At 36.3% G+C, this 20,698-nt stretch overlaps 1 protein-coding gene across 1 annotated transcript in view; it reads right to left on the reverse strand.

Annotated features, from left to right (window-relative positions):
- LOC150083146 (netrin-1-like) overlaps nucleotides 1-20,698 on the reverse strand; it is a 283,410-nt gene that overhangs the window by 38,411 nt on the left and 224,301 nt on the right. The window lies entirely within an intron of this gene.

Below are 20,698 nucleotides of genomic sequence, written 5' to 3' on the forward strand. Positions count from 1 at the left end.
AACGAACCTTAGAGCAAAAACGAACTGGACTTAAAGACTCAGTTCTGCACAGGGAGAAGCACTCCGGAGTATGGCTCACGAATGGATCATTCAGTCCAGAAAATGCACTTGTTCCGCCAAAGGTTGTTTTATTATTTTAATTCAAGTTTAAGGGAAACTGGAAATATTCTCTAATAAGGACAGATGAAACAGAACCAGAGCGTGTCGAAAAGATGCAGAAATTGATGCAGACAACTAGCTATGATTTCTTAAGGGTACTTAAGAGTGTAGAATTAAAAAAGTTTAAGTATAAAAGAACTGATAACTTGATTAAGAAATATTAGGTCATTTTGGAAAAATGCCGATACATTCTTGAGTCTGCAGTTCTGCCAGATATGAGGGAAAGTTATATGGTCGGTTGCTATTTAACTCTTGACCGGAAAAAATTTTGCAAAGCTTATGGATAAGTGATGTTTTGCTCAGCCTGGTCTGTTCCACTTAGTAAAAGAAATTTGTTTTGTAAAGGTGGAATTCGTTTGAACAGCGGTGATAACAACGATTTTTACTAATGTCCTTGAGGAGGCATTAGAGATTCAGAGAAACTACTAATCAGAGGAAGGTTGTGTGGTCCTAGAAACGATACATGCTATTGGCATAGGCTAAATCACACTTGTTACCTCCTCGAGAGTACTTGTGTATGTTATATAACCAGCGCAAGTCCCAGGATTCTCTAAAGGGGAGGGCTAAAGCAATTTTTTTTTACGGGGACCCATTCGCTTTAATAGGTAGCAGGAAAAAATCCACATTTTGATAATGGGGGCTACAGCTTCTTTAGTCCCAATATAGAACTGCATCTAATTACCTTGTGGATAGAATGAGATACTGAAATTAGTGCAGAAAATGACGCTAGTCGCAGACCATAAGGGGAAAAAACGTATTTAAGAAATTTGAAGGAATGTATCAGGGTTGTACCAAGCAATAAAATACAATACAAAACTAAATTTATCTGTTCAGTACATCAGGAGTACTGTAAATAAGTTAAATGAATTTGATTTTTAATCAGATCAATCAATGATGCTATAGTAGGACTAGCTGAGACATGATGCTATCCACAGATAGGGAATGAAGAACTTTATTATTGTGACGAAATAAATCTACTAATAATTTGAATTATATAATAATAATAATTATTATTATTTTATTTATTAATAATCTCCGGACGTTACACAAATCCGTGTGTGTGTATGTATTATGTCAATAGAAATGTGTGCCACGGGTCGATTGGCATGCGTTATTGGCTGAAAAACCCGGAATAACTCAAGGGAAACCCTGCACAAGCCGGCTAGATTGAAGAGGACCTTGGAAATTCCTGCAGTCTTCGACGTGACTCAACCCAGAACTGTCCAAACGAGTGACAAATGGCAAAACTACTATACTGCAACGGAAGGCCTTCAAATTTCATCGTCGAACGAATCCAATCGCAAGCCATTCGATTATAATCGATTCATTACTTCCATTACGAATAATACGCTTTTGAAAATTTACTGAAACCGAAGTAATATAGTTTTTACTTCAAATATTTCCATGAACTGGTGTTCTATCTTTCATAATTGCTAAACAAAACTTTAGAGCGCCAGGTATTACAGAGCACTTCATTTTATGTGCAAATTGAAAGCTAGTGATCTTTGCTGCATATCTATACCGTCCTCCATCAAATTTCCTTCTTTGCTGGTGTTACTGTGAGGACGCCTTTAGACGGTGCCACTTTTTGTCCAATATGTTTCATGCCACTAATTGATGCGAATGGCATGAATGCCACCTTATGCCACTTTTCTAGGAAATGTTTAGTGGCACGGAGTTATATGTGCTGTCAGCTCCAACTGGAAAATTCTTGAAGTTCTTTACAATTCATTTTTGTATAACAACTTATTTGTAATTTTTATACTAATTAAATTTTATCACATTTTATTATTTTTTAAAATTATTCTGGGTTTACATTTATAAATTTCAGAATCAAAGCACTGAAGTATTTGTAACACTTCTTGATATTTTGAATAATTAGTAAATTAAGAAATAAATCAAGCTGTGGTATGAGTCGTCCGTTGTTAAGAAATCTTAATGTCAGAACTGTAAAGGATTATGCGAAGTGAATTTTCGTGGTAAGCCAGGGTGAGCGCGTTGTACGGGTTCAACGGCAGGTTGCTGTGCGACAGATGACACCGCAATAAAATATGGGGTATCCTGCTACATACGGACTCTTCTTTCTTGTGTTTGTCTTGTTTGCTTATTTTGGGCTTTATCGTAGTCAGAGAAAGCTCAAAATGAACTGCTGACATTGTCGTTATCAAAACAGTTCATAGAGGTGTGCGGGGTCAGGGGCGAAGCAGCCTATGCGAGGCTACCAGTATTTTATGTATGGAAATATCAATGCGTTGGTTTCGGGACGGCTATCACACCCTATGGCCTTCCTAAGGATGGCTTTCTTGTAACAAATTCTCCAGTCCTGCTTAGAATCAGACCAGTTTCTCTGGTTCTGTGTGACAATCTTCTGTGAATGTGACGTCTAACATACCCTCTCCATCTTCATATCAGACGGGACTGTAGATTTCTCACGATGAGGATGAGAATGATCTGAATAAATGCTCGCACAGGGTGTGAGATGTAAACTCTAACGATACACTCCACCCAACCTCGAAGAGCTCTGGATTCCCCATGTTGAGCTCTCCTTGACCATCCCTTCCTTTCCTTGAACTGCGTAGATAGCTTCAGGTATCCTTAATTTGTTCTCTTCTTACTATATGTATATCAAATAAATTTGTTAGTATAACTTTTGAATATATCTTGTTTAGTCAATGTCATCATTGTTACTTCAGAATAATCCGTATAATCCTTATTCCTCTGGCCGTGTGACTGAGAAGGGCTTTAAATTACTATTCTATTTTGAACGGATTGCGATAAAGATATTCTCTCTTTCAACCGTAGTACATTTAATAGTCAATATCATTACGTCATTTTAAAAAATCACTCATCAAAGACTTTCGTTTTCTTGTCTGGCTTCCAGGAATTGTTACAAACACGCAGCACGTATTCCAGCATAAAATAAATTTCCGTTTATTCTAAATACATCCATGACTATAAGAGAGCTTACACACTCATTATGGTTGCAAACTACTAAATTATTTATTAGGGGCAGCCAGGTTTTCCGCGCCACCGTTCACAATGTGCTTTGCATTTTTCGTGGCAGCGTACGGGTTCGAATCTGCAACCTCCTTACTTGTTCGTGACGGCGCACGCTAATCACTGAACCCCAGCCTGCCCAATTCTTGTATTAACTTATTTTAATATGCTTCCAATGATGACATTTTTAGACTACGTTCCACAGACTTATTGGCCACCACGTAAACATGAAGTGGGTCATGAACATGAAGTGCATCTTGGGTCAAGCAACAGTGCTCTTGCTTGCAATGAGGCATTAATGATTGCGATATTAACCTTTTTTTAAAGCACCTTAAGCAGAACACATGTTCAAAAACTATTTTTTTCCAAGATTAACGTTACTGTCATGTGTGTATATACATAAATATGCTGGAGCAGCTCCTTGTATCATAACTGGACACGACAAGACACGGATCTACATTCCGTGATCACACAATCTAACCCTCATGAAAAAACTTTTCTTCTGGGGATTCGTGAAAAGAATGTTAATGATACAGCTCTAGTAGATGTTATCTTCCTAAATAGACGCTGGGACGAATTAGAATGTCTTTTGGATATCTGCCGTACATCGAAGGAAGGAAATATAAACATTTGTAACTTGAAAAAACTTGAAAAGTGTTACCAAGCGTTCTGCAACAACAAATTGGGATGGATATTGCTCTAAATTTGAGCACAATAAATTAACTTAACTTAACCTTGTGATGTTAAACATTTTATAGTAAATATAAGAGAACCACCAGGAACTGCTGAATGAAGGAAGAGGGTAGCGGGGGAAAAGAAATATTAAAATAGGCCGCGTTAAGGCCAGTGAACTTATATTACATTATAAACAAGAGTCGAAAGGCGAATAACGCTAATTAGAGAACATAACTGACAGGTATTAGTTTTAACATTATAACTTGCATATGATTCCAAAATTTTAAATGCCACAAGTGGGGTTTTCAAAGTTAGTAAATAATATGAAGTTCAGTTAATTATTTTGGAAGGTGAGGTTTTAGTCTTCTTTTCGTGGAATAGACCCAATAAGCGTTAGACTGGCGCTATTCTTATTTCAGCGATTGCCAGCTTCTCTCAAAAACAAAGTCTTATTCTTGTTATTCTCCATGCTTGTTGCAATCATCATCGATTATACTATTCTAAATCGATTATTCAGAAACCTTCTGTCATTTACTTTTTAAATCTCGGATATGCTTTTTCCTTTCGGCTGCTGAGGCTTTGTTATATTTCAACAAGATAATTTGACGACGTATTTATACTTTTCTTTTGGGAATTCATGTTAATTGAATTTTATTTTAAGGAGGTTCATTATTTATAGTTACTTAATATTGAATTTCGCACATATCAAGTGTTTTCTGAATATTTCTTTAGGGTCTTCAATTTCATATTACAAATTTCGCATAATCTGAAGGTTCATGAGCTTGCAGAAGAGAAAAGAAAATTTTAGCAGCAGTATATATGGTTATTCTTGATTTTGTTAGATCGACGGAAATCATGATTACGATGATGATTTCTTTCTATTGGAAAAGAGGTAATAGATCTCCAATCCATAAAGCTAGTCCAATGAACGAAGTGAGTGACTACAGAGCGGTCACTATAGCTTCAGTGGTAGGAAAATTATGGAGGTCAACACAGTGTTATCTGGATAGAAATAATTTTCAGACAGCAACACAATATAAATTGAAATTCTTGTTTAACTGGAGTGATGAACTATTATGACATTCACCCACGAAGTGAATGCTGTAAATAAATTTTAATAACCTTTGACTCGGTTCTGTGCGAGAGAGATTGCTGTATAAGTTGGAGCATATCGGGATCACAGGTCCTTACGGGATGGCTGCACTAAGTTACATTTATTTTCTTTAGACAGTTCGACATTTGGCATCCCCGCCGTTTATCGCAGAGATCAGTCAGTTAGGCAGCATAATAGGTGGAAAAAGGCTGTGAATAATGGTTACTTTTCAGAATGGTCCACGGTTAGAAGTACGTTCCCTCAAGGACTGGTGCTCAGACCGCTTCTGTTTCTGATTTTCTTAAGTGACACTGACGAAGGGTACAAGGCGAATATCAAAATATGATTGAAGGAGCGCATCAAGCATAACTGCTTCAGTACTTAGATGGGCTTCATGAATAGTAAGTTAAGTGGCAGTTATACTGTCTGGTAACATCATCATCAGGACCATGAGCTAATATTATGTTGGACCCTCGTTGGCTTGGCTTAAATCACTGTTGCGACACGACATGGCAAGGAATATTAAAAAGTAAAACGAGAAATGTTTGACCATTCTTGAAACAAAATCGTCCTCCATTCCTGAAGTGTTAAAATTGAAAATATTATTATACCGTTGGGTACGGAAAATATATCCTTCATATGCCCTTCAGGATAGGGGATATATATCCTCTCCTTGCCCTTGTTTAAATATCAGAAAAATGAACGAACCGTTAATGTGGAATATTTTGAAATTGTCTTTGAAGTCGCTTCCTTTTCGAACTGCTCCTCAACAGCTTTCAGAGATAGGGGATATTCTAGTCTCACCTTTTGAAAAAGTAAACGAATCGTTAATCTGGATCAGTTTTGGTGTTATATCCGCTTCAACAATTTATATGACAATATATATTGTTGTTTCTCAAATTCTCCACGTTTCTGCTTGTATTCAAAGTTCCCAAGTTGATCAGGCATAACGCATAGAGAGGATGAGTTTTTATTTTAAAAATGATCACAGAAAATCCGTTTGTACCTTTAATTTTGGAAATTAGAATACTATCCGGATATACTAATGTATTATTTTCTTCCATATAAATTTAAATTATAAATCTTCGAAAAATTATACAGTTAACTTAGTGACATTGCATTCATATTGAAAGCAAACAGAATATGCACAGAAGACATAATAAGAACACCTCATGTTGTGAATCTCTTCACAACGGTTGCACCTCGAATAAATAGCACTTTTCTGAAAAAAAGAAAGAAGCGTACTACCATTTATTCTGATTTGAATGCCACCATCAGGACATCATTGTTTCAGAGACCATCGCCTTCTCATCGGTGGGCGGGCGGTTGGGTAGCCCTGAGTGTAGGAACTCGTAACTAGTTTTGACTTGATTCTACAATACGACAGATTGGGACAAGACGTTAAATTCCATGCGAATTATTTAAAGCATAAAACTTCAAACTAAGAAACACACTCGTATTGCGAAGAGATTCATATGAGATATTTAATAATGATGCCAACTCTGTATGAAAGCAAACTCTGCTTCATACAAATACGTATATATAAGGCGATAATGCACTACCAATACGTTAACTGTATTAATTTATGTAAATGAATGCGTAAGAGAGAAGTAAACAGAATAATATGGAGGTATAAATTTTCGTCACAATGCGTAGAGACTGAAGTAGATTTTGATAAAAGCAAGAGAAGCTGGAACCCATCGGACTTAAAAATAAAGTATATTGATTTAACATTTTCTAAATTCAACGCTAATTATAAAAATTAATTAAAATGTATATTATTTATAATTATATTTCAGTGCTGAAAAGAAACGAAATATCATAGTATAAACATTAAGATAAAGTGCAGTTTGTCCGGAGGATTCATTCATTCACCTATTATACATTATGAACATTAGGAAGCAGTGGTTAGTTAGCCTACCACTTAGGTGAACACCTACTGATGCAAGGGGCAATGGGGGAGCGGCTCTGTTGATAACCTTTAGCACAACGGTTGCACGTTACACCTGTCACTCCATCTTTACAGGGACACTGGCCAGTGGTCTGGTTGCATGTCCTTCCTGAAGCTCCTACTGGGTGGCAGTCGCATGCTGGACACAAGCACAAAAACGAGTTTAGTAGAAGTTATATGACAGTAAAGACACTATCTGGGCTAACAACATGTCACTGGTTTTATAAGTCTAGATGCAACAGAAAGTAAACTTCAAATTAGTGCAGTTGTGATTACTATAAAATCATATCAGGTATTTTTGAACAGTTAGCAAATTTTTGATGAAATAGTCGTTTTGTGTTTAACTTGCTGCATCAGTTCAAATAAAAAGGTATTCAAAAGCTATTTTAAGACTTTAAATCGTAATTAAAATGAATAACATAAAATAGATGAAGCGATTTATAGACGTCCAAAATGAAATCGCGTAGTATGATACCTGATTTATAGAAATAAAATGATTCAAACAGGTTCGCTAAATGTCGAAAACTCTCACGAGACCATATACTGTGTTCTACTGCTGCAGTAGGTAGAAATAACTACAACCCTTTAGAGGGGTTCGAATTGAATTAGAAACTGTGCACATTCACGCCCTTAACGTTTGTATTCGGTTGTTCCTGTACTCCACTCTTCTAGGGTACTGATAATCGCCATACTCTTGTGAGCCGGTGGCAGAACAGGTGGGCAAACGGCCTAAAAGGTGAAATTACCAGAAAAATTTTGAACCAGCGTGATTATCATGAATAAGATAACCACTTCATGGCTGAATCCAAACCTACAGACAACTTTTCTTCTAGCAGGACTTGGAGCCTTTAAAAGTAAATTGCGGGATCTGGGAATCCAGGAAGATGCGATCTGTTCTTCTGAGGATGAGGAAATTTGGCACCACGTCATGAACATTTGTCCACTCTATCTTGACCTTAGATCACTCTTGACCTTATGCAAGCGCTGGGTATCACGACATTGCAACCTGAACATCAGCTTATCGCATCCAAAGAAGTCTTCTAAGCCTTGACCTTCTACGTTAAAGCTATCCTTTAACGCCGCACCTTTCAAAGAGGTTCACTCTCCGCACTCCTCAAGGGGATGCCTTCTCTGTCATCATCTCCCTTCCCCACCTTACCTGTTCTTCTCTATCCTATGTGTTTTATTCCTCTATTTAGGTCGCCTGTGCTCTTGCCCTGGCCAGAGCAGAGCCAGCCTTGCAGATGTTCTTCTGTTTTGGCGCGGCTCCTCATGCCGTGGATGGATGCTGGGAGGTGCTTTCCTTGGCGATCTTTCCTCCCAGTAACGAAGTGGCCAGATGAACAACACAAACATGCCAACACACAACTCGCAGTACCACACTCATCTGGCTTTGCAGTCTTGAATCTTCACGGTGCCATTAAGTGCGGTTTTGTGGGAAACCACCGTGTTATAAATACGGTTTGTCCACCACGTCCACTATCCATAAACGTATTTCACTTACGGACTGGAGAGAGGGTCTCAAGGATGATTTCCTTATAAAGCTCGTAACAAACGTCTATAAATTAAGCAAAACAGAGAATTTTTTGTAGAGGATTTGACGTCATATATGCAGCATATGACATCGGTTCATGAAAAACCAAAAAAAAAAAAAAATGAGAAATATTCTGATCAGTAAAACCTGGACAGGTGTCATATATGCAGGGAACCGCATCGTTCTAACTCACTTTGCGACATTCAGTCGAAAGAGTGAGAAAAATTCCAAAAATCCCATATGAATTATACCAAGTGGTCTATTTCCATCTTTGTAAAGTACAATTATACCCAATTACATAAACTAAGTAAACTGTTTGGGAATATATAACGTGAAATCTGTTATTACCTGATCAAGTTCTGCTAGCTCAGCTAACAAAACTGTGTTCACTTTGCACAGATATTAACATAAATCTACGATATGACTAGCTGCAGTATAAAATGCAGTTAACTCTCTTCAGCCGGAAGTTGAAAGGAAAGGAAAATGAGTTAGGAAACAGCTCTTTATTACAGCGAAAGAGATTCGTTTTTTATCGTAAACATTCAAAAAAGTCAGTACAAAAGCCGACAACTTTTGGTGAAAAATTGTCAGTTGGTTAAACGATTCTAGAATCGGGAATGTATCAATATCCAATCTCTAAACTCAAAGCTAGCCTCTTGATAATTCTGAAATCTTTGATTGCTTTATACCGTTTTTAATTTTTTAGTTATCAAATAATGTTAGCTCAGTTTACTTCAGTGGAGAAACTGTCATATCAGTAGCCCCGCCACCGCGGGGGCTTGCCCGAAATAGTCACGGATGTTCAAATGAATTACAGCTGTTGTACATTGTTAGCAAAACTTTTAAAAGTCTGCTCTTCACATCTATAAACTTATTTATCTTTGTTTTCATTTTATTTTATTTCATTCTATTCCTTATTACAGTCTCTTTTTCTCGCCTTTGTATCTTAATAAGAAATTTAAACGTAAATAGTATTATTTTAATGAAATTGGGAACTTTTTTTTAATCAGAAACATTTCTAAATGGTGTTCTGTCTATTCTCAAAGCGTGTGATGAACTAAGCTCGATTTTCTGGTTCTTAATGTCACTAAGGAATTTTGAAAATGTTAGCACTTCTTAATGTAGTATTCTCTGAGATTAGCAATAGAAAAAACAAAAGAGAGTTACAATAGGATAAAAATAGACAAATGCTAAATCACTAAAGATTTGAAAGCGGGCGAATATACAGCGGATTAGAGTAAAAGATCTTAATATATCTTGCTTTGGCAAATTACACTAAATGTTGACTTGCGGCAGGGTAATTTACGGATTTAATAATTAAAGGAAAAAAGGATAGAAGAGGCCATGCTGGACGATAGCAGAACTATTAATTATATTGCTGGACATGTCGATACATATACTGTACGTATGTTACTACAGAACTATCAGTGATATTTCATAATACTTTGTTCATAGTAGTGAACTACAGTACAACAGTAGTATGAGTGGCATCGATTTAATTATATCTCATATTGTGATTACCTTCACAACGAGTTACCATGATATTGCACTACCTCGAATAAGTAACGCTTCACCAATGGAAAAGACCAGTGTTACTTATTCTCGGCGAATACCACCACCACCACACAGACGGCACCGTTTCAAGGCTTATTGACCTATCATTGGTGGGCAGGTAGGTACCCTGGTGTTGCAATCATGCCAACCCAATTATGAAGTATAGCTCCAAAATATGAGAGCTGCAAAATGGTGTATATAGTAATAATACTAAGAAAATTCTATGCCTTGTGCATTTATTTTCTTACTATTAATACGTATCTTAATATTTTAACCAGCTATTTACATAAAATCAAATGATGGATGAGAGATTAACATTAAGCGGTTGGAATAATAATTTCCCAAAATGGGATGCATTCCTTCCTTCGAAATATTTCTCTCTCCCAAAGAACGGATAAAGAGAACCTTCTCATCTCTGTAGCCACGAGAAATACAATCAACAGATGGTCTGAGTTGATGGGAAACGTAGCTAGATATATATAACATTTTACATGGAGGTGGGGGCTGACAGGGTTTCCTTCCTCGTATTAATAAGATGCCCCTCAGTGTGAAGAAAGCATCACGAGCTTTTATACCCACGTTTCAGATGACCGTGTTCAAGTTAGCGTGACTGCTAAACACGACGATCCTCTTGTATTCACTTTCTCTCTCTATTTTTTTTTTTTTTTAATCCTTTTATTCTGTGTCGTTGTTCTGGAGTACAGAAGTAAATTTATTTATTTTATTTTGGGAAGTGAATAACTCAATCCTAATTCTTTAAACTTTTTATATGCACCACCAGATGGCCTTTTGTGGTTCATTTCGTTGTACGTCATACCTTGCAATTGCATTGTAAAAGATCTCTTTCCCACTATAACTGATGACTAATGTTTTTGTTACCTCAAATATTCGAATTATTGAGAAAATTTCACAAAATCTTTTGAGAAATCAAAGTATGTATTTGCATTTAACAGATTTTGTAAGGCACTGATATAAAGTTAAGGTTAGAGGACTTAAACCTGTAAAGATTACGTCTAAAGAGAGCTAGCTGCACATTGTCTTTCTACAGTACATCAGTAACGTATTTCTGAATATAATCATGTGAAAATGTACATTAGCAATATACACGCTGGCCAAAAAATACGAACTGTTTATTGACAGTCTCTGGCAGAAGAAATGCGAATAAATGCAAAAAAAAAAAAAAAAAAACCTGTGACACGGGATGATAATGTGTTGCCTCATTGAATACAAAGACTGCAGAGGCTGTTCGACTGCAGTAATATGAAGCCAGAATGTAAAAAACCCGTGATCAATCAGACTTCGAAAAAGGTCTTATCATGGTTGTACAAACAAGAGCCACGATTTAAGGAACGAAAGACAGAACTGGTTTTCAAAAGCACCCATCTGAAAGAGTTTAATGACTGGAAAGCAAGCGGTTTTACCACTTCTCAAAGGCGTAAATGTGGCTAAAAAGCAATACTTCAAAATGTGCAGTAAAAATGATCTCAGTTATGTTAAGACGTTGTCATTAGCATTCTATTTCAAACTATTTTCAATGGTGGCTAACCCAGAAACAGAGTCAAATGGCTGAATTTGAGACTGGATAACAATGTAACAAAGCTAACGGATTTATAGATATGCAGACAATGTCTATCATCTGCAGAGTAAACCACGATCGTAATACGTATGAACATAGGATGGAAAAATTAATGAAAATTTCCCGCAAAATGTGTTGTTTTGCTAGCGAGTTAATTTCTTTAGTGATGTCAGGCTGCAAGACCACACCAAAACAAAGTTGTAACAGTGCTAGTTTTGTCTTGCTCGTATCGAACTTGAACAAAAGAATCGAACTTGTATCACATTAAATAATGACGATATTAATAATTTAATTTCTTGATCTATGGTGTAACCCATTCATTCAATTATTTTGCATAAGTATTTTTCTGTTCAATCAGTTGCAAATTTAAAACAATATACAAAAATATTGGATATTAAAAGTATAATTAAATATGCAATTGAACGATGAATATTGCTAATGTGCCAAAATATGTGCCTGCACCATGCCGTGTGGTTTTGGAATTTTTATTTTATTAGCAATGTACCCAATATGATTTGCAAATGTAGCTGTTCTTGAGATGGCCTCGTATGAGGTTACGAAAAAAGTTCACTTCGAGTAAGAGGAAATATTAGGAGGTTAATTAAGAAGCATAATGCTATCACTGCTTTTAACTGATTTTTTATGTATATTACGTGTAATATTTAGCATTTTAGAAGCAACATTTAACCATGATTATTTTTTTTTCAGTAATAAAAATATACGTAAACTTTCTGTATCCAAGAGTAGCAAGTTTAAAAAATTTTTCTCATGGCTTATCACCTGTTGGTGAGAAATTAAGAAGTTCTCTTTCTGTTGAAAGACACCAATGACAAATTATCAGCGTTATTCATTAAAGACAATTATATTTTACTATTTAAACATTAGATGTTAGTTTAAAAGGCAAACAGACCTTCTGAATTAGTAATAATACTTTTACATGTTATAAAGAAATAGTTAACACACTTCAAAATGATGCAGCTTGCAAAAATAAGTTAGTAAACACACACATTCAAATTAAAAATAAATCAAACTGTATTAAATATTGTATAAAATCTCTACAGAGTTAGTTAATTAGCATATTTGGTAAGTATGACAGAATGCATTACAGTGAACACCAAACTGAATATTTTAAGATGTAATTAGTTCTGATAATACTCACATTAATTAGACAATACAATTTCGAAAGACATTTCATAGTACCTTAATCTGAATAGATAAGTCATCATTAAAGATTTCAATAAATGAATTTTTAAAAAGATATACAGAATATTACAAATATTTCTTCACTTTTGTGAATAGTACAGAAGAGTTATGAGATTTAAGCAAATGAAATTTGTATGGAGCAGAGAAAACAAAAAAAATACATGTAATTCATTATTATACACATCGTCAGAGCACGAGCATGCATTACCTCATTACACAAAACAGTTATGAGATCGATGTAAGGGTCAACATTTTAGGTATGCGGTTAATTGGTCAGGTTAAGAAGAGTTCCTTGAAAAAAACCCTGTCATATTAGGATTACTCTAGAACAACCTCATTCACCCATGTATATTATGTCCATAAATTGCAATGGTCTTCAGGCCGGTTTGTCCGTTTACCTGGACGAAAAACCGAGTTTCCGGCCGGAGGGGGGGGGAAGACCTTGCTATCTACACCTGAGACTGACTAACTCAACCACGGAGTTAAAAAAAAGCCCATAAAAGTTCCTCGCGTATTCACGGAATTCGAATCCGGGACTTTTCCACTCAATGTGGGGAGGACGGTGATTATAATCATTGTGCTACTACTTCAATGAACTTCAGCACTTCAACTATTTTAAGGTAAGAGAACGAAGATCGGAAAGAAAGAGGTAGTCTTTTCAAATTATTGCAACCCTCGTTCTTTCGAGTTCTACGCCATGGTCCTTTTATTATTAGGTGTATCTCAGATAGTTACAATGCATGTAACAGTTGTTCCCATATGTCGTTTGATGACAAATGTGATGTTGCGATTGAAATTGCTTTAAAATGCATAGATTTTATCAGTTACTGACACAACTACTGAGAAGTTAAAAATAAAACTTTAATCTGTAATTTAAATAAAATAGATAATGTACAATAGAAGTTATAAAGTACTGTACAGTAACCCTCAGATTTATGGACTTCGATTTAACGGACGAAAAAATTTTTTACTAGCAATAGAATGTATTCTGAGGATGCTCGTGCGACATGGAAAACATTCATGGGATACAACAGCCGCCACCAAGCGTCTCAATCTGTTTATGGATAGGCGAGCCTATCCTTAAACAGATACGTCCGTCTCTACCTTTAATCTTTGTATCTCTTTTTCCGTTGGCATTCTCTAGAACATGCAGTTGCTCTTCGAAATTAGTCATGTGTGTTTTTGAAATAAACTCTGTAATTTAGGATAGTAATTCGTGGTACTTTTCATCATATCGAGAGCATGCGAGGGCACCACGACAGGCCGTTTAAGAGTGTCCATATTTTTGGCACTATAAAGTGCCTTATAAGATTTGATACATTTAAACGTACTGGGCAGTTAAGATAACCAGCTTTGATGAAATCAGAAAACATTGGTGAATGAATTAAAGGTAAGGTTGTTATTGCTGTTTTTGTCTTTGGGATTTAGGCGCATCAGTAACTTAGACCATTGAGCTATATGTAATATGTCTGCAAATTGAGTGTGTTCTGTGGTCGATTTTTGCTTGCTGGACGAAAACCCGAGTTTCCTGGAAGAAAAACCCACGCTACCCTCGTTTGAGGCCGACTAACTCAGCCATTGTGAAAACGTGTTTCGAATGCCGGTCTTTTCCACCCACTGTGGAAAGGATTGTGATTTTGCGCTACCCACGAAGGCTAGAGGTAAGGATGAGGTCTCAAGTGGGGCTTATATTCTCTTTAAAGATGACACTTCTTGCTATTTTAGCCCTTTATCGGGAAGATGAGTGTCTTATGTAATTAACTTTCTGCTTTCATGTTAGAAGTACAATAAATATATCGAGGCTTTAGTTTAGTGATTTCCAACGGGGAGTCATTGCAGGATGTCACATTAGCAATCAACTTATGTGCTTACTACAGTCGGGAAACATTCGAAGAGATCGCGGAAAATTGCAATGGAGATGTTACGGGAGAGCTGCAGTGTAGAAACTAAACATAACTTCACACAATGCACAGAGTAGACTTTCTGGGGGGGGGGGGGGGGAACTTTCTGTTTTAACTGGTACCATAAACATTGAGATGCTGTCTTAAGCAGTGGCGAGTCATGGTGCACGGATCTTCCAACAGTGTCTAAGTGTTGCGAATATGTGGAAAATGTTACTTACAAATTTTTGCGGAGGGCGGTCATCAATTTTGGTTTATTTCTCATAGTTTAGGCTTAGTCCATTAGCAGTGGTTCCTCGAACAATTTCCTTATCGAGAAGTCAAGCAGAGCCCGGGAGATCTCGCATGGAAACCAGCGTCAATATCGTTGACAACATAACAGGAATATTAAAAAAACACAGTATGGCGGACAGTTAACCCTTAAAAGAGAATAATAATGTCTGAAATCTTTGCAGAAGTCTTAACTAAAACTTTTTGGAGTATAATTGTTAAGGGTAAGGACGATTAATGACAGCACCATTCAATTTGAAAGTGGCGCGTATTTATTCAGAACAAGGCAAGTCTGTTTTTAAAAAGGGGGACTGGAATATAACTTCTCGCTTTGATCAATTCCGAAGTTCAGACCGATGCTATAACGGGCGCTGAACGTTAATCAGATTCGTAGGTATTTTTATGCATGATGTCTAAGAGAGTAGTGTTTACAATAATGACAATAATAATAATAATAATAATAATAATAATAATAATAATAATAACAATATTAACTTACAATAAGTTACTTCACTAGGATCCTAGTGAAGTAATTTACGTACGTAGTACATATGGAATTTTTTTCTTTATTTGTATCAAGAGACCACAACTAGTGGATAAAAGGCTTTTATAATCTGTTAATTCTAACCGCTTAATCTGACCATACAAATATAGCGTGTTTCTAATAGCACATTTGGAGGTTGTACGCTGTGGACTAATAAGGCAATACATAACGGTTGCTAACGCTGAATTACGGGATAGGATTAATCTTATCGGAGAGTACTCTTTATGTATTTTTTACTTATAAAACAGGAATGGATATGGTATGTACAGGCTTTTATATCCTTAATTTTCGCCGGAGCAATAAACTCTGATCTCAGTATCGTGGTAACCATGTTGTTATATTTATTAGCCATTCTCTGAATGAAGCGCTAGAAGTCTCAATATAGACGAATATCTCCCGCATCATTCTAATTTTTTAAAATAAGTTTACAGTCCAATTATTTCTCATTTGTCTACGGGTCGTATTTCTACTTCTTTTTGTTTGAGGTCCTTTCAAGCCCAGGGGTTCTAAAATAATGGGTAGCGATTCATCTGGGGTTTCCGAGAAACTTCGAAAAGTCGCAATTTTTTGTTTTTAATTCTTCCTCAGGTTTAAATTTGCTTTTTGTTTATTTCTAAGGAAATGGTTTTATTCCATAAAGCAACGTTCTATCATTGTTTTATTTCAAGTATAAATTTAAATAAGACTAAGTGTATTCAGTGGCGTATCCAGGTATCATCGTAAGAGGGGGCATGGCGACCAGGCTTCTGAGTTTTTTTGTTTTTTTTTTTTGAACGCTTCCTGCCTTCTTTTTCTTTAATTTCAAATTTTTGGTTAAGGGGGCATATGCCCTCTCTGCCACCCCTGAATACGCCCCTGCGTGTATTTATTTCATGACCAGATCTAAACAAAATGAAGTCATTAGTTTTAATCATGAGGATGAATGAGCTTGCACAAATTCGTTTATAATTTTATAGGGTCGCGTTATCACAAAGTTTGAGAACTCTTGCTTTAATCTGTTCAATACATGCTTATAGTCGAATACTCTTATTTCGTTACTTGATACTCCTATTTTGATATTAACGATATTGGCGCTGATTTCCTCGAGAGATCTCGCGGTCCGTCTGCTTGATAAGGATGGTTCTTTTTAATTATTTGGATTTTTACTTGACAGACCTGTTATGATTTAATAATGGGAAGTCTTTACGTGTATGATGTGTTAATAGTGGTTTCAAGTTTTAAGAGAGTACCCATGGAATAAATGACAAATAAACTACCTTTTACGAAAAAATTAACGTTGTGGTAAAGAACATATTGTTCTTTTATTAATAAAGCAAGCATACTCGTCTAACAGTAATTGGAGAAGCCATCTTTTCTTTATTTTTTTACTGGACCGCTTGTTAGACATCATATGTTACTTGTACCTTTGAAATGCATCGAAAGATTATTGCCATCTGCAATGGCCTCCACATAACCTTTGTCAAAATACTAACATTTAAAAATTGCACGTACCTGTTTTATGCGGTTAACTGATGACATTAAAGTGTTTTAGAACAAAAATGGATCTCAGAAAATGGAGCTCGTTTTTGTCTTTCTTTAATTGTTTTTAAAGAACAATTAAAGAACAATTCATCACTGGTAACTTAAAACTTGAAATAGGTAAAATTAGAAGTTTTAAAACAAAGCTGAAAAGTAACAAAACTAGTGATTTATCCAGAGAAAAAGGAATGTCTTCATATTCAGAAAATTACGAGAAGATGGCGTGAAATTTAGCTGAAGGTGACAGATTTGTCTGAAGCGCTCGCTTCAATAAGTGGCAATCTCCCTTCCTTCCCGTCTTTGCTCTGAGGAATGTAGTAGGCTGCGGCGCAAGTTAATGATAATCACCGGAGGAGCAACCCCGGTACTTCACCATTCTCAGTTACTGGTCATCTTAGGTCACTCAATAAGCGTTCCTCTCCCTGACCTCCGACAGAAGCGAGCCAGTACGTAGCACTTGGCAACATTTCCTTTGCCATGCTGTCCGTCATTGCTAGAAGAGAGATTGAAATGCCTCTTGACGATCATTGACACTGACGTTAATAAGCAGCCAGCTCCGGCTGTCTAAATGAAGCTTGCTTTCGGTGTATTGATCTAGTTTCAACAAGTGAGAAGTCATCACTTCCCTATCGTGTCCCGGCAGCGTCAGATGCGGACATCCAACTATGGGTCCACTTTATCGTTAATTGGTTCCTGCTTGTATGTTTTGGAATTCTAGTCACTGGGTTTTCTTGTCACAGGAATGCGCGCTACTTTCATCTGACTCTAAGTTTAATTTGTTTGTGATTGTTTTGTAACACAACTCAGGTGAATAACATTAGATTGCTGGATGTTAATCGATCCTTATAAAAACAAAGAAACACAAGTAAACAGAATGAAATACTCCTTCGCGTGGAACAGTGCGAAAAACTGACTTCAATAAAAAAAAGTTTAAAAGAAAAATAGTGAAAAAACCCATAATTGTTTATCAATTTATCGTAATCTAAATTGTTTTCTGCAAAGGTCAACTAAAACCATTTTCCATAACAATATATTACAGAAATATTAACTAAGATATTATAATTTACTTGTTAGTTTATTGATTTTTTACGGAAATGTTTGTTTTTTACGTCTGTATCGCAACCGATGGCTTAATTCCAAAATAAAAGAATTTCATGCAAATATCTGCAAGTCCATTATTATAAAATAATTGGTCGTCAGTTTAGTTTTTCATTTCCTAAAAAAAAGGGGATAGCGTGCTCAGGCGGAATCGACATATATATAATATAATCTTGATTGTATATATATATATAAAATGTTCCTGAGAGGGGGCTCTGATTACCCTTTCAATCAAACAATGGCTAATCTCCCAAACCATTGACCTCCCCAAACCTATATTTACGTTGTTGTTGTAGGGTTTTAGGAGCATCAGTAACTATGGCCATATTGCTTCTGTAAATTGCATGTGTTCTGATCTCGATTTTCTTTTTGATGGACGAAAAACCCGGTTACCCTCTCCCGAGACCGACTAAATCAGCCATGTTGTGAAAATGCCCATAAAAATTCCTACCGTTATCGACGGGACTCAGGTCTTTTCCACCCGGTGTAGGGAGGACGGCGATTCTACCATCTAGGCTCCTATATTTATGAATGATCTTGAGAATTGAGTTCTTCATTGCTTTTAAATATATCACCTGTAAACAGAAGTATACAGGACGGCTTACCATTATCGCAGTCTTGGCGTAGTCTACAATAACTCCTTTTTGAAAAAAAAACATTGCCACTATTTAAGATCGATGGGTTCGTCACTATTGAGGGGCTAATGAGCTAGTTTTTTTTGACGTGTATCTTTTTTGGGAATTACGGGCGTTGGCCTCTGTTTATACCTTCCTCAACAAAAAGGAGTGTTTCATGAGACATTCTTCAAACTCTATATCCATTTGTTCGCCGCATACTGATGGTCGCGGGGGCTTTGATGGATTTTCTTTACGCTTCGTTTTTGCTTTTGTAGAGGTAGGGCAGTGGAACTTATTGAAATGGGAGTAGTGGCAGACTGGGTTTAGTTGTACTAGTTGAGCGTACATAGGTTTCTTTTGTCCAGTTTTCCCACTTCTTGAAATGAGACGTTATCATCTCATTAAATTCAATTTATCTGCAAAAAAAGCTTTTACAAGCAATGATATTTGTTTAAATTTTATCCATTTTAAAGTAAAAGTAATATCTGAGTATTATTTGTGTTCTTTCTTTAAGAAATTAGTCAGATTTCACTCAGGTTGAAGTGCATAAATTTTAACTGTTCTCCAAATAATGATATGCGAAATACATTATGTGAAAGTACTGCCTAAGTAAGAAAGTTTATTAAAAAGAGACTTTATCAAGTGAAACATTTTAAATTAGTTTATTGGTTTGAAAAGGACAAACCGATACAATTAAGTATCAGGTATTAATTGCACCAATAATTAAAATTAGCGACATTTCCCGTTTCTATTTAATTCGTCTTCTGGCCTAGGTTTTAGATTTAGAGAAAGCCTCTAATTTTATCATAGGAGAGACAGCTCTCTCTCTCTCTCTCTCAGATCGAGTCCTCCTAAGTCTGAAAACGGGTCGGCAGACGCATTTCAAAACAGAAATTCGAAATGCAGCTAATTTACTTTAGTCAGTTATTGGGACTATTAGGCCTAATTGTATTTTGTCTTTATATACGTACCAATAAATTAATTAAAGAATTTCACGTTGCAAAATTTCCTTTATAAACTTTCTCACTTAACAACATCCGGGCACCCGCCAGATCAAACACGACCATAACAGCAGCAAACTGCGTTTCGTGATCCGTCACTCCATAATACACGACATTCTAGCGTTGTAATTATGGACCGATGGGGTTTACAAGAGGAAATTCGACGTTGTTCTTTACTGGTTCTTTACGTATTGGTTTGTTTGCCACAACTCTTCAGTAAACTCCGATGCCATGCAACTCCCTACTTATCGTCCTTGTCTAATGTCAGCTCTTGTAGCAACCTGAAATCCTGGGTGAGAGCATTCAACGATGACTGAGGGATCTATATGGCATTCTCCTGAGCGCCCTCCAGTTTTTTTTTTTTTTTTTTTTGTCACGGAACCATTTTGCAGATCTAAATCAATTAAAAATAATACATGTGTACAACTTGCATACAAAATCTATCTCGTTGTAGTAGTAGTAGGATTTTAGAAGCATTAGCGACTAAGGTCATATTGCTCCGAGTATATTGTCTGTCAATTCCTTGTTTTCTGAGATAAATTTTCTATTTACTAGGCGAAAAACCAGAGTTTCCTGGAAAAAGACCATGCACCCTCTCCTGAGACCGACTAACACAGCCACATTGTGAAAAAAGCCCATAAAAATTCTCCCCTTCATCGACGGAACTCGAACTTGGGTCTTTTCTACCCGGTGTGGGTGGAAGACGGCAATCCTACCAACTGTGTTACCTACGAGAGAGCAAAATCTATGATAAAACGTTAGAGGAACATTTATAGAACTGCTTTCCGAGGAACACACTTTGAAAACCACTGCTCTGGATTTTGGATATATATATACACTGTGCTGCCACTTTATTAGGTACACCCACCTAGTAGCTTGTTGAGCCTCCTTTAGCTTTCAAAACAGCCTGAATTCGTCTAGGTATGGATTGAACAAGATGCTGAAATCGTCGTGCAGGAATGGAGTACCATACAGACATGAGTGAGTCACGCAGTTCCTTGAGATTC

Source organism: Mastigoproctus giganteus, chromosome 7 (assembly GCF_048544385.1).
Source record: "Mastigoproctus giganteus isolate SK-2022 chromosome 7, ASM4854438v1, whole genome shotgun sequence".
Taxonomy (NCBI): Eukaryota; Metazoa; Arthropoda; class Arachnida; order Uropygi; family Thelyphonidae; genus Mastigoproctus; species Mastigoproctus giganteus.